We start from the raw sequence: 13,088 nt of genomic DNA, 5'->3' as shown, positions 1-13,088 counted from the left end.
ATCTTTCTAAATAATGTCTGGAGACCAAGGCATATATTTGCGCAGGGCATCACTAATATGCAATTTATATGTATGTGTGTGAAGCTAAATACGTGTGCTAATTAGCAAGTATTGATTTTAGAGGGAATTAGGTATCTAAAGATTTTTTAAAGTCTGGCTTCAGCTGCAAGGTGTAGCAATACTCTGCTCTGAATAGTTAGCAATGCATAAAAAGGCTGACTCCCGATCAACATGAGGACACAGAGAAGATTAAAGATTATCCCAGAAACAGTTTGTTTCATTAAAATCCAATATGCTCCAAATGATTCTTTCCACCCACATTTCTTCCCAACTGTCTGACACCTGTAGACCGACCGTAAGTGCACACACAGAGTCAGCAGGAGGCTGGCTGCAGTTTCTTGAGAGCTCAGCATTTAAATGGAACAGTTATAAAATTCTTCAGTCATCCTTCCAACGTAAAAAAAATAAATGTAAAAAAATACAAATATCTTTCCTGTCCCTATAAAGCTTCCCCACCCAACAAAGGTCTTGGTGCCCAAGTGCCAATGTGCCCATCCTCGGCTGCAGAGTGACCTGCTGTCCCCGTGTGCTCTCAGGCTTCCTGTGCCCTCGAGCTCCCCGTGGGTACAAGAGCTATTCGAAAGGATTCCGAGGAGCACAGCCACAGTCTGTTCTCGCTTTCTGCCTCGGGGGATGCGAGGATGTATTTCCTCCATGCATTGTATATTACCTTGGAAACTACATGCCATCTGATGGGGATTTACACACAGCCAGGAAGTTTCACTCGTATTGTGAATTTGCCTTAAATCCTTCTGTTAACTTCATATAAACACTAGCATGATCTGGTCTGAAAGATGTGCTACAGCTCCTGCTGGTTAGGCCAGCTGTGCCTAAAGCAGCCCACAGCAGACAGAGGTGGGGAGACACTCAGGCTAAAGAAAGAGTGAAAGAATCCCAAACTTTGGCTCTTCAGCTGGGGTAAAAACCACCACTGAGCAATTTGTATTGGCCCAGTATACTCAGGTGAGCAACTCCTCTGTGCACACAGCCCATCTGAGGAAGTAAAGGAGTTGTTATTCTGAGAAAAAAACACCGTATTTTCTTTCTCACCCTCCCCCCAGTCCCATCCTGGAGCAGAGCTGATGGTTTACGGCTGCTCAGCATCCACAACTCTTTGGGCTCTGGGCAGCGAGTCGAGCTCCACTCCCGCTGCTGCCTCCTTGGTGAACCCCTAAACACCCCTCAGCGAGCAGCACAGAGCCACCACCCGCCTTTGCCGTTCAAACACACGGGCGACGGCAAAATGGGGAGTATCACCCTCGTGGTGTTGAGGCCACCTAGTGCCATGGGGAGGTCAGAGGGCTTTCCTGTACATGCCTGCCTCTGAGCTCCTGTGGTGTGCAGGACCACTCATCAGAAATGAAACACCGGGTGAGCAATATAATTTCCCTCTTTTTTTTTTTTCTTTAATGAATGCAACAATACCAGCACAGTTATGATAAAAGATTCCCTCTGGCAAAAGAATCATAAAATAGGAATATGATAAACCCTCTGTCTGCTCAGAGCTGTATATTGGTTCTGGCATTTTTATTTTTTTTAAATTTCACTCCAAAGTACATAAACTGGGCCAAAGCTTATGGAAGTTAGTTTATTGATCTTGAACAGGATTTGCTCCTGTGAAATGTTCATTGCAGCTCCTCCTACTTCATACTTGTAGAAATAGACATGAAAATAGCCATAGAAAAGCAAAGATTCCTCAAGCCATTGCCCCTGTCATCTCTTTAGGGGCAAGAAACAGTCTTGCTCACCTTCTTTTGATCATCTTTCCACAAGTATTGGTTTTAGGCCTTCTATTTCCTACTGAATAGTATATCGGCAACCCAAGACCACACGAGAACAGGAAAATTTGGCAGGGCTTTGCTGTACAAGAATCATTGTTTGGAGGGACATCAGTATAAGATAAACAGCTGTCACAGGTTTAAATACATTTTTTGAAAATGAAGTCTAAGGAATAGCAGTGCAGCGAGGTCAAGTCTCCAGATCTCACTACATGCTGTTGTTTCACACCCTGCCCCGTGGCCACCAGCCTCAGCCTCCCCTCCGGACGGTGGTTCCCAACAAGCAGGGGCTCTGCCTCCCCCCACCACAGAGCGGCCTTCGTTTTTCCACCCATGTCTTAGCAAAGAAAAACAATTAGAAATCACCTTGTGAAATGAGGAGGGATGGTGAAAGCTGCTGCCGCTCATACAGCTGGAAACTGGGGCTGAACAAAGAAGTGTGATGGCAGGAGAAAAGGAATCTTTTTAGGCAGGGTGGGCACAGGCTTTTCTAGCCCTTTCTCTGCACCTGGTAACTTAAAATATGAATGACAGCAATGGTCTAAATACATCCTTGTAACACACACCACAGAAACGTGCCAGCGCTTCTCCACCAGAAAGATTTCCTGTGTCTAAACTGTTTGAAGCTTCCCTAGGAGTGTCATTTAATGGTGACAGCATATCTGTGGTTCCTGTGTACTGTTCGGGGGAGTGCTGTATATAGTGCTATTCTTCTGAATATTTAAGGAAAAAAAAAAAAAAACACAACAACTTAAAAACAGTCCTCCAAACAGTTTGCAAGCCTCTGGTTTTAGCAGAACACAGGAATCAATCCCAAAACAAAATGGTAACATTGAAGGCTGCTTGACACAAGACTGTATTTAGAGAGTGAAATGAAAGCTCTCTGATTTTTAGAGCACTGAAGAATATGGGAGGGGAAAATTAGGGCCATTGAAAGCTGTGGGAGATCAGCACTTCTGAAAAACAGCCGGTTTATTGCAGTTAGGGTTATTACATTAATATTCAGCCTTAAGGCCTACATTTTGTCAGCCTGTAAATAAATCATGTATGCTAGAAATGCTCTCATCCAGCAGTGATGTTCTGCATCAGAAGCGAGTCTGTGTGCTGAGCTGGCGGCACGGCACCCAGCACAGCTGCTGAGGAGAAATGGCCATACGCTCAGACCATAAAACCACCACATTGTTTTCAAATAGCTCTTCAATACATAAATAAAAAAAGTCTACTATTTGATGAGCTGCCATAATCGTCAGGCATGTAGAAGGTTGCAATGTCATCAAGACCAATGGCCCACCTTGAGAGAGGTACAAGCACACGTCAGTGTCTGCCAGGGCTCTGCTTTACAGCTCGGACAACAGTGGGTGGCCTCGCTAGCACCACCACTTCCTATGCCCACGTTTCCAAAAGTATGATTAAATGTGGGATTACATGCTAGCAGACAAATCCCACCACTCAAGGAAGCGACAGGCAGTAGCAAAACAGCAACATGCTGCTTGGCTTTAGCATAAATTAATATTATGGCACTCCAGCTTTTCTGAAAGTCTAGAGGTTTAATAATTTTGTCTTCTGCTTTTGCTTCTTTCAGTTGCTTTAGGTTTCAGTGTATAACAGTTGTAAACCATACAATTGCATTACAAGATGTTGATTACTATTTGATAAAATATTCATCAAAGAAAAGCAGTAAAACAGTGGAGCTTCAGAAATATTTCCCTTGAAAAGCCTTGAAAACAAAGGCAAACCAGAATTATTAATTAACAATAATAGAATTCTCGAGAGAATAGAAACCAGACTTTTGTTTTGAAATCCTATTTGTTCTGTGTCCTACAAACTCAGGTTTTAGGAGGAATGTTTTCACAGCAAACTTAAAGAGAATTTTGGTTTACGTTTACGAGGCATAAAAATTAACAGGCTTTTTTACGGGTGCCTTTGCATGTTCAGTCACAAGAATTTTTACATCGTCTTGTTGTAGAAATGGAAACAATGAAGTGAAGTGGTGTCACATCTGAACACTGACTATGTTGGCTGTGGCAGGGCAACTCCCCAAGGATCTGGCCCTGCACTTGGAGCCAGGCATGGCTTTCGCCAAAGGTAAAGGTGGCTTTCATCAGAGGTAAAGGTGGCTTTACCTGCCCACGGTGGTCATTAATGGAGCAGCTCCATAAGCTGGTGCGAGGCACTGGCTAAGGAAACGCTTCAGTTTTCCAAGGGTAGGATCTGGGTCTGCAGCAGTTGTGGTGTTGTTAAGAGAGTGCAGAGACAGGGCAGGTGAAAAATAAATTATGAGGCTGTGTTGCACCTTTTGGGGTGGGAGGTAACACCAAACAGGGCAGGACACAACCTCTAATTATATAAACCCTAATAATTGATCCTTTAGGTCCCCAGGAGGCTGTAAACTATTACTATTACCAATATCATGCCCAAGTGACAGAGAATAAAATATTAGAGGTTAAACAACTCACTGGTATCAAGAAGAAGAGTCTGGGAGATCTGCATTTTAGACAGGATAAGGAACTAGTCACACGTAGTGCTGAGCATCTTCAGCCTTCAGTAAAGCTGAACCTTACAGAGAAGGCCTGAAGATCAGCCCCACTTCCTCTCATTCTTTCCTGCAGCAGCACCATTCCTTTAACAGGGCACCAGTGTTGGCTTATTTGGTTTTACCTTTTTTTGTTTGGTTGGGTTTTTTAAGTCTATCAATACTGTATAAAGGTATACCAAATCTTACCTAGAAGCAGCCCAAAATCATCTGCTACAATTACCAACCACGTTGCTTCATCATTAACTTGCACAGAATCGCTCTTGTTTTTAAGAGCTGTAAGCTAGTTCTTGTGAGCTTTGATGAGCTCTATTTACTGAAGTTGAAAACTAAAGTATCCATTTTCAGAACAACTTGCTAATATTCCATTGCAATAAGAGTTGCTTTCTGTTGTTTGTTTTGGGGTTTTTTTAATGGACATTTATGAAATAACAGTGCCCTTTGATTATCTAATACTCTGAAATGAAAAATGTAGTCATTTTGAGCTATGATGGACAGGAGAAACAGGCAAGGTGGAAGGCCAAAGGAAAGATCTCCACTTAAATACCTGTGTTAGTATTGTGCAATTTGGAGTGAGTCCTAACAAAAATCTAATCAAAGGCCTCTTTATAGAGGTGAAGTAAAATCAGCACACATATATGTAAAACAAAGTCACCAGTCATTTTAATGGTAACAGTCTACAACAGCTCCTGACATTCCTTGAAGGAATGATATTTCTAAATCGGCCCCGTTCTCTGCCTGTAGGAACTGGGGAGAAGGGCAGATGTGCCTGTTACCTCTGCTGGTTTGGAGAAGGGGGAACAGCAAGGGAACAGACACTGAATTAATTTTTCTTCCCTTTTGCAACACAAAATAGCCATTTCTAGCATTGTCCCTCTGCTTTTCTGAGGAATAAATTTAAAAGCTCCTAATTTTTCTACTAATTTTAAAACATTGCCTGTGCTTCACAGAAACAGTAGAAGTGCCCCAGTCATCTACTCACAGAAGTATCTCTGGACTCTTTCAATGTGTTTATTTTCTACCCAAATAGAATATCATTTTGGTTTCATAATTAATTATCCAGCCTGGGTTTTGTTTTCCTTTTTCTGCCCTGCATCAAGTATCTTTAATTTTCCATAATTTGCTATCTTCCTAGTAGTCTTTCTAATAATCCCAGGGGAGGTCCCTCATTAATTGCTTTCAGTGTATGGATTTTGATACCCTTCCTGCAAACTCATTTCAATTAATCCTGCTCCTGCATCCTCTTGTTAAGCGATAGAAATCAAATATGTATCAATTATCCCAAGCATAATTTGCCCAGTTTTAGCTCTGATTTTAGACACAAGCCATCTGAATTCCTTTTGACACCAACCCAGATGCAACCACAGCGAGGAGAGTCTTTGACCATGGGCAGAATGAAAGACACACAGGATCAGCATTTTTTCAAGGTTGGGGCCACCGGACAAGAAAACCAAAACAACCACAAACAAACGAACGAACAAAAAACCCAAACAAAAAAAACCCAAACAAAACCAAGTCCAGACAAAGAAACAAAAAACCCTTTTGCACTTACCCGCACTCTCCTGATGACTCCAGACCTCTGCAAGATGAACAGATAACTGTGTCCTACCCCCAACTTTCAGTGGCCTTAAGCCAGGCTCCCCTGCTTTCTACCACACTGTTTCTCCAGTGCACCATAATAAGCTAATAGGCACAACTCCTGTTGAGTTCAATTCCCTCACACGGAGAACTCCCAGCTGAACCCTGCCTACGTAACTCTGCTGAATGGACCCACATCATCAGTGCTCGTAATCACAGGTTCTCACATGGAAATGGTCCCTGCAGCCATTCAGGAGATGGACCTTACAAAGCACCTGTGATGTGCGCACTGTGGTCCTGAATCTCTTCTCACGGGGCATCAATCTGGAGTGACTTCCATCAGGAGAGATATTTCAGTACTAGAAAAGAATGAGATATTTTACATCATCTTAATCTCTATACATGACTCAAATACAAGCAACTTTGCATTTCCCTACATATCACCTACTTGCTTAGCTCTTTGCATTTATGGGGGTTATCATTAAAAAGTCAGGTTGCATCTACCATCCACTGCTATCCTGTTTTTCCCAATGTTGGAAACAAAACTAATGCTATTTGCTCATCTTGCATCTGTAGTGTTGAAGAGTAATTCATTGTAGCCTACACCTAAATATTAGGCTAAAAGTTCAGTATAAGAGTTTCTTCAATCATACTGGTTCCACTCCATTAACTCGGTATTAGGGCAGTGTCAGTAGGTACACTGCTGTTGTCAGGCACTGCCATCTTAACATGCAGAGTACAAAACTTATCCAAAATTAGACTGAGGTCTAAGACAGCAGCCAAAACAGTCCACCTTAAAATTTGCTGAGACATGTCATGCTACTGTAAATTATCTCTGTTTGTATTACTTGAATTGCAGTTTTCCAATAATAAATAATATAGTCTTACAAATTTAATTTAAGTCCATACACTAAGTGCCCCTAGAAGTGCACCAACACTGGCTATCTGCCAAATCAGAGAAGAAATGCTCCCTTCCCCATTCTTGACATCTCCCAGTTCACTAGGTAAATGAAATACACTGCTAGAATCTTCCACTCAGCTATGCTCTGTGCATATAATGTGGCATTTGCTTTTCTTCTTTCCTAGTTAAATGTTTAGCTTAATAGGTCATAAAAAAAGGCATCAAACAAAGAGAAATTTATGTGTCAGAAACTTCACTCTGTTATTTCTTAGCTTCAGGTGCATTGAACTCTGCCTAGATGGATACTAAAACTATCTAAGGCTGTAAAGTACTCCAAGTGCTCTACATTGCATATAGGGCACCTGATGAAAAAGAAAGTAAAATCAGCCAGCCTCCCCACAGCCACTTCTAGCTCAAAACACAACCTGAAGCCTGAGAACCTCACCTGAGAAGCTTCACAAATGCCATAAAGCAGAAGGTCCGATGCGCAGGGTGGGAGCTCCTCCCGGGCGCTGCCCTGGCAGTGCCGGCCCTTTGCAGCCGCTCGGCTCCACGAGCTCTCACGGCAGGTCCTGGGCACCGCTCTAAGTCAGAGCGTGTCCGGGTGACTCGCCCACCTGGATTTTGACTGCCAAGAGCTAGAACAGCAGCTGCTTCATGACCCGCTTCCAGTGACTGAGGTGCCCTGGGAAGCCAGCCAGCGGCCGTGACTTCTGGTCCCACGCGGCCCTGCCCTGGGAGGGGGAAACCTGCTGGGAGGGCAGGTGGGAGGGAGGCAGGGGCCGGCGTGACGCAGCATGGCACCGCGCCACCCTCTTGGTCCTCTTCAGCCGCCTTGCCGGGGCAGGGAGAGGAGGGAAGAGAGGGGGACTCGGCCTCTGGTTTTGTCAGCCGTAATCAACGCGTCGCATTTTTACATACACCCTGCTCTGCAAAAGTCTGCTCGCACCCAAACGCTGCTCTGCAGGCAGAGCTTTTGTGTAACAGGTTGCTCAGGGAAATCCAACTGGAGGCAGCTGCGCTGGCACTGGGGCCGAGGGAGACGGCCGGTGCCCCTGCTCAGCACAGCCAGTCCCACCCCGGCAGCTGCTCGGGGGCGAGCAGGGGGGCTCTGAGCTCCTGGGGAGGGCGGCTTGGGGGCTACCAAAGGGGACTGCGAGCCGAACCCTCTGTGAGTCTCCCGCCCCATCACAGAGGACGATTCCCCGCTCTGAGATCTGCGGCTCGGGAAGGCAATGAACTCCACGGGAAAAAATGATTCACGACAGAAATATTACCCAGTGGCCCGTCGTTGCCCTTGTGAGCTCTGCAGCTCTGGGCAGGCACGCTCACGTGGAGCCGGCCTGGGCAAGCAGGGGAGAATACCAGGAGGGATCCAATCCCCCCTCCAGCCGCAGCTCAATGCGAACCCCAGCGAGAGCGGACAACCGCTGCCGCCGGCGGGGTCGTTCCCTGCAACCTCCCTGCAGCTCCTCCAGACACTCCTGGCCGGGGCTGGCGGAGAGAGAACGTGTCCAGCCACTGCTGGTGTCTATTCCAGGACTGCAAAAGGTACAAATTTGTTTCAGTAACAGTGATCTTGGCAGGCGAGAGAGGCAGCTCCAACATGCTTTTTTATACATACATATTTTGGACTCCCACCGAGAGTTATTAGTTATTAAAAAGCAATCAAATGAGGCTGGCTTTGGAGTACATTTGTTAGCCATATGATATCAATTAAGCCCCAGCCTCCTGACTGCAAGGAATTGACATTACCTCATACACAAGCAGAATTATATTCCTTCTCTCCCTCTCTCCCTCTTCGAAGTTGGTAATGCCAAGTATCTCCCACATGCCCAGGGAAAATGTTGCAGTTATCCTGAACATGTGGATGCCTTCAATTTGTGATTAATAGAGGTACATAGCAAATGCTTTTGCTGGAGTGTGCAGCAGCAGTGAAGGATTCACTTGGCCATACAGTACTAAATAACATGGCTATCAGTCCGCTGAACAAAGTGGGGCCGGTCAGCTGAGCAGCTGCCCACCGAGACCTGGGAAGACTCACAAATGAGATGTTATGCCGCTTGTTAATTGCCAGAGAAAGCAAGGGTTTTCTCCACTCACAAAGTAAGCTGCAAGCACTTGCTCCCATGTTGAGGGATGAGGCAGCCATGCTACTGTCAGTAGCATTAATTATGGCAGCTGACCACAGAGGTGGACCAGAGGCCACAGAAAGGACACTGTGCAAGTAAAACGCAGCTGCAGCTTTTGCAACAATGAATAAAATTAATATAATCTACTAGCTCCTACAGAGCTATGAAATTAGTTGAAAGCTTCCACATTGTCACACTGGAGAGGAGTTCATATCTCAAACACCACACCTGACATCAACTGGAAACCCTAACAGAAGTGTTAAGACTTGTATTGACAATATATTATTTTAACAGATTTTAAAATTCTCAAATAAGCCTCATTTAAATTTCACTACAGACCTATGTGTTTGCTTAACAGGCATGGACTGGAAATGCTTCTGTGATACTGAACATCATAACATTTCCTTCCGGTACCTCTACGGTTGTCAAACTGTCCTGTACGTACCCAGCGATGCAGTCCAGCAAAGCAATACAAGAGTCTACATAGAATATTTTGTAGACAAAAGAATAGCTTAAGTGAATGCTGTATTTCCTTTTCGAGGCAATTTTACCTCTTCACGGCTTGTTTTTATCAAGCTTGCCCATTTTAATACCAATGCTGCAATTTAAGACTAAAACAGGGAGAATAATTTTGTCAGCCAAGTTGGCAGAGGTTTTTTTATCTACAGTGCTATGCAAAATACATATACAGAACTGTTCTATCAGAGCGCAAAATCACAAACAATTGCCAAATCAATTGAAACTAATATATTCCAGATTAACAGGTCTCTTGCCAATTAGTGAAAAAATACCTATTATCAGTTGCAATGGATGAAAATATTTTTATCATGGTTATGTCAAACATAAGGATATTTTTATGAGTGAGAAAACTACTATAAAAACAACTGCTATAAAACATTCCAGTTCAAAATGTGGATATTCAAGGTTATGAACTGTGGTTTTAAGAGCAGACTTGTTAAAAGCAACAAAGCACTGTGGAACATTTTTGTAGTTATGTAAAGAAGCTGTACTCGACACATAAACCTGTGTACCTGACATGCCGTGTAATGAGATTTTATACAAATATATATTTTATATGTAATTTTTTATGTGTACTATGCATATGTATTTATATAAAGTGAATACTTGTTGGAAATTATTTAGCTTCTTCTCTACAGTTCAGTTGTGGCATCTTCATTGCTTTGTCCTGTTTCTATGACTTGAGATGATTTATTGCTAAGATAGTGCACTGTAGGGGAACTCCTACAAAATTTTAGACAGATTTACCGCACCATAGACAAGACTTACCAATACATCACATATTCATTATTTCCATCACCTAGGACATGGCTTAAGTGTTGCATTTGGGATTTGTATTTTAGGTGTACCCGGGTTTGTTGTTGGTAAAAGGGTTTTGTTTCACAGCCATAAAGAAAAGACCTATTTGCAAATCCTACCTTTCCAAGGCCTATGGGTGGAGGGATTTTCACTTCCCTTTCAAGTCCAGTTCAAGGGCTAAGGTAATATTTATGGCTTTGATAAGGTTTCACACAACTGAGTGAAAGCCAAAGATGAGACATTCCTGGCTAAAAGGATCCAGCTGTCAAACGAAGCACTGAGACCAGACAAACCAGGGGTCCGGCTGTTCTTACCTTCTCCTGTAAGATCTTTTGCTTTAAAAATTCTTCTCCATCATAACCCACAGGATAATGCTCACCTGCACCTTATCCACAACATATTCTCAGGACCAGGTCACACCATCCTTAGAACTGGGGACAAGCAAAGGCTCCATGATCTCGGCTGTAGTTGCCGGCATGTCAAAAGCTGGCACCCCAGACCACACCAACGCAGAGGATAAAAGTCTCCCCATTTCCCACTGTTATAGAGATTTAAAGAGGGGTTTTCTCTTGAAGCGTAGAGGTGATGTTCAAACAACACTTACATCAGGTGCTACTGAAATCCAGTGGTGCCCAAGCAAGGAGTGAAAAGCACAGTCCCGTTGCCGTGTGTCCCACAGTGAACACCAACAGCCTCTTGGCTACGCTCCCGTGATCAAAATGGAGAGCCCAGACCCCGCGTGGGACAGAAAGTGTAGTATATGGGAAAAGCGAGCAGTGCAATGAAAGAAAATCTGGTTTGAGGGAGTTGGTTTATTTGATAGGAAAGGTCAGCTTAAGGGGGAGAAGAAACAGAGGATGTGAGAGGACACAGCAGTTGTAGAGACTGCTGACACCTGCGCTCGAGCAAAGAAACTGAACAAGGTCCACAATCCCGAATGCAGAACTCGAGTGAGAAAACCACAGATGAGTCAACAGGCCAAGTAATGCTATCAACAGAATGCAGCTTTCTGCAAAGACATGGACACCTACCCCAGCTCAACTCATTATTACATTATCTCAATTTTAGGGTTTCCTGCCCCTGACATAAACCTATTCAAGCCAGGTCTACTTTTACATTATATTTTTGGCTGGTCTTCAAATATCCCCACCATCAATCTGGTCTCTCCTTCCCAGCCACATCCTGACTCCCTCATTTGTTACCTGCCTTTGGCTGTTGCAAACAGAAGCACAGCTTACAGAGACAGCAGGAGCCTTCACGCAAAGCCCTCTAGCATTCCTTGAGTGCTGTAATACCACACACTCACCAAACAGTTCTGTGTAATCAATGTGTCTGCCATTCCCTGGCAAAATAAAGCTGAGTTAAAGTTGTCCAAATGGCCTTATGTTTGACATTTCTGAACTTTGGAGTGCTTGACTTTCTAAAGTCAATGTAAAACAATTGAAGGACAAGAATATTTGTCACCAAGGGGAGGTTCTTAGGAAGAACCCCTGGCCAGCATCAGGATCCAGCATTGCCCCAAAATGCGCTGCCCACCAGTCTCCAGCTGCTTGTGGCCATATTTCTTCTACTGATGTTCATCGAGCATGAGAAACTGCTAACAAACCCCCAGGTTTTCAAGTGCTCTGCATGATTTTAAATGTTTCCACTGGCGCAAGTCTATAGCAGTCTCCCCAGTACCAAGGTAGAGGATCTGCCCAGAATGGAAGGACCACTCTAAGAGAAATATCGAGAGTTTTATTGCAACTCAGATTGAGTGGTTAGTCCCTATTACAGACAGTACAGAGCAAAACTTGGAGACCTATGAAAAGGAAATAAAAATCAGCCATGATATGCTAAGTTTTCAGTTTGGGGCAGGCACAAGCACAAGGGCACTTCTTCAGTGTATAAATAATGGCAGAACGGGAACGAATGGGGTGATTTTACCCATTATCACTGTGTCAGAGCGAAGAATTGTGCACGGGGGAGCAAACAGATTTTAAACAGCTTTAAAGATTTACTACTGATTTAAAAAAAAGTTGCACAGCATGTGCATAACCTATTAACTCATTGCCACATGTTATCATTGCATTCAATAGCTTAATAGGGTTCACATACAAATTAGGCATTTCCACAGAAAACGAGAACATCAGATTTACCTCCTGAATGAGGTAAATAGGTTTAAAAAGAGGTAAACACTCGTATTTCAGGGCAGACTCACGAGACCAGAGAAAAAAGTCCTCCAGTGGGCAGGTATAGCATTACAGGACCATCATCTGTAGCCTGGAGCACAAGCCACTTTCAAAGACCTGACAATGCACAAAATGGCCCCCCGCTCTGCCTGGTATGGTAATTCTGGGTTACTGAAGGGACTCATATTACATTTTACTGTGTCTTCTTACATTTACGCCTGAGAAAAAATAGTACTTTCTATCCTTGAAGTGCACACAAGAATTTTTGGCTTCTTACCCACATAAATGTAAAATTGCACAATTTGCCTTTCTACTGGCATTATCCTGCCCGTGCCCGGCGCCTCTGAGCTGCTTCCAGACAAGAATTCCTGATTCTCTGGAGTGAGCTGATGGTGAAGCACAGCACACTGAGCCTTGAAGCTGTGGTTAACCCATAAACAATTTAGCAAATTGCTACCACTATCAACATTTCTAAAGGCATTAATCTGCAGCCCACCATTATTGTTATTACCTTTTCTCTGATAACATCCAAAATCCAGTGCCTTGAAGCCCTTTTATTCACACACTTTCAGTGGGGCCCACGGGCTATCAACCCAAGCACTGAAAATCAGAGGTGGG

The sequence above is a fragment of the Buteo buteo genome, chromosome 7 (assembly GCF_964188355.1).
Source record: "Buteo buteo chromosome 7, bButBut1.hap1.1, whole genome shotgun sequence".
Lineage (NCBI taxonomy): Eukaryota > Metazoa > Chordata > Aves > Accipitriformes > Accipitridae > Buteo > Buteo buteo.
This window is presented reverse-complemented; position numbering follows the sequence as displayed.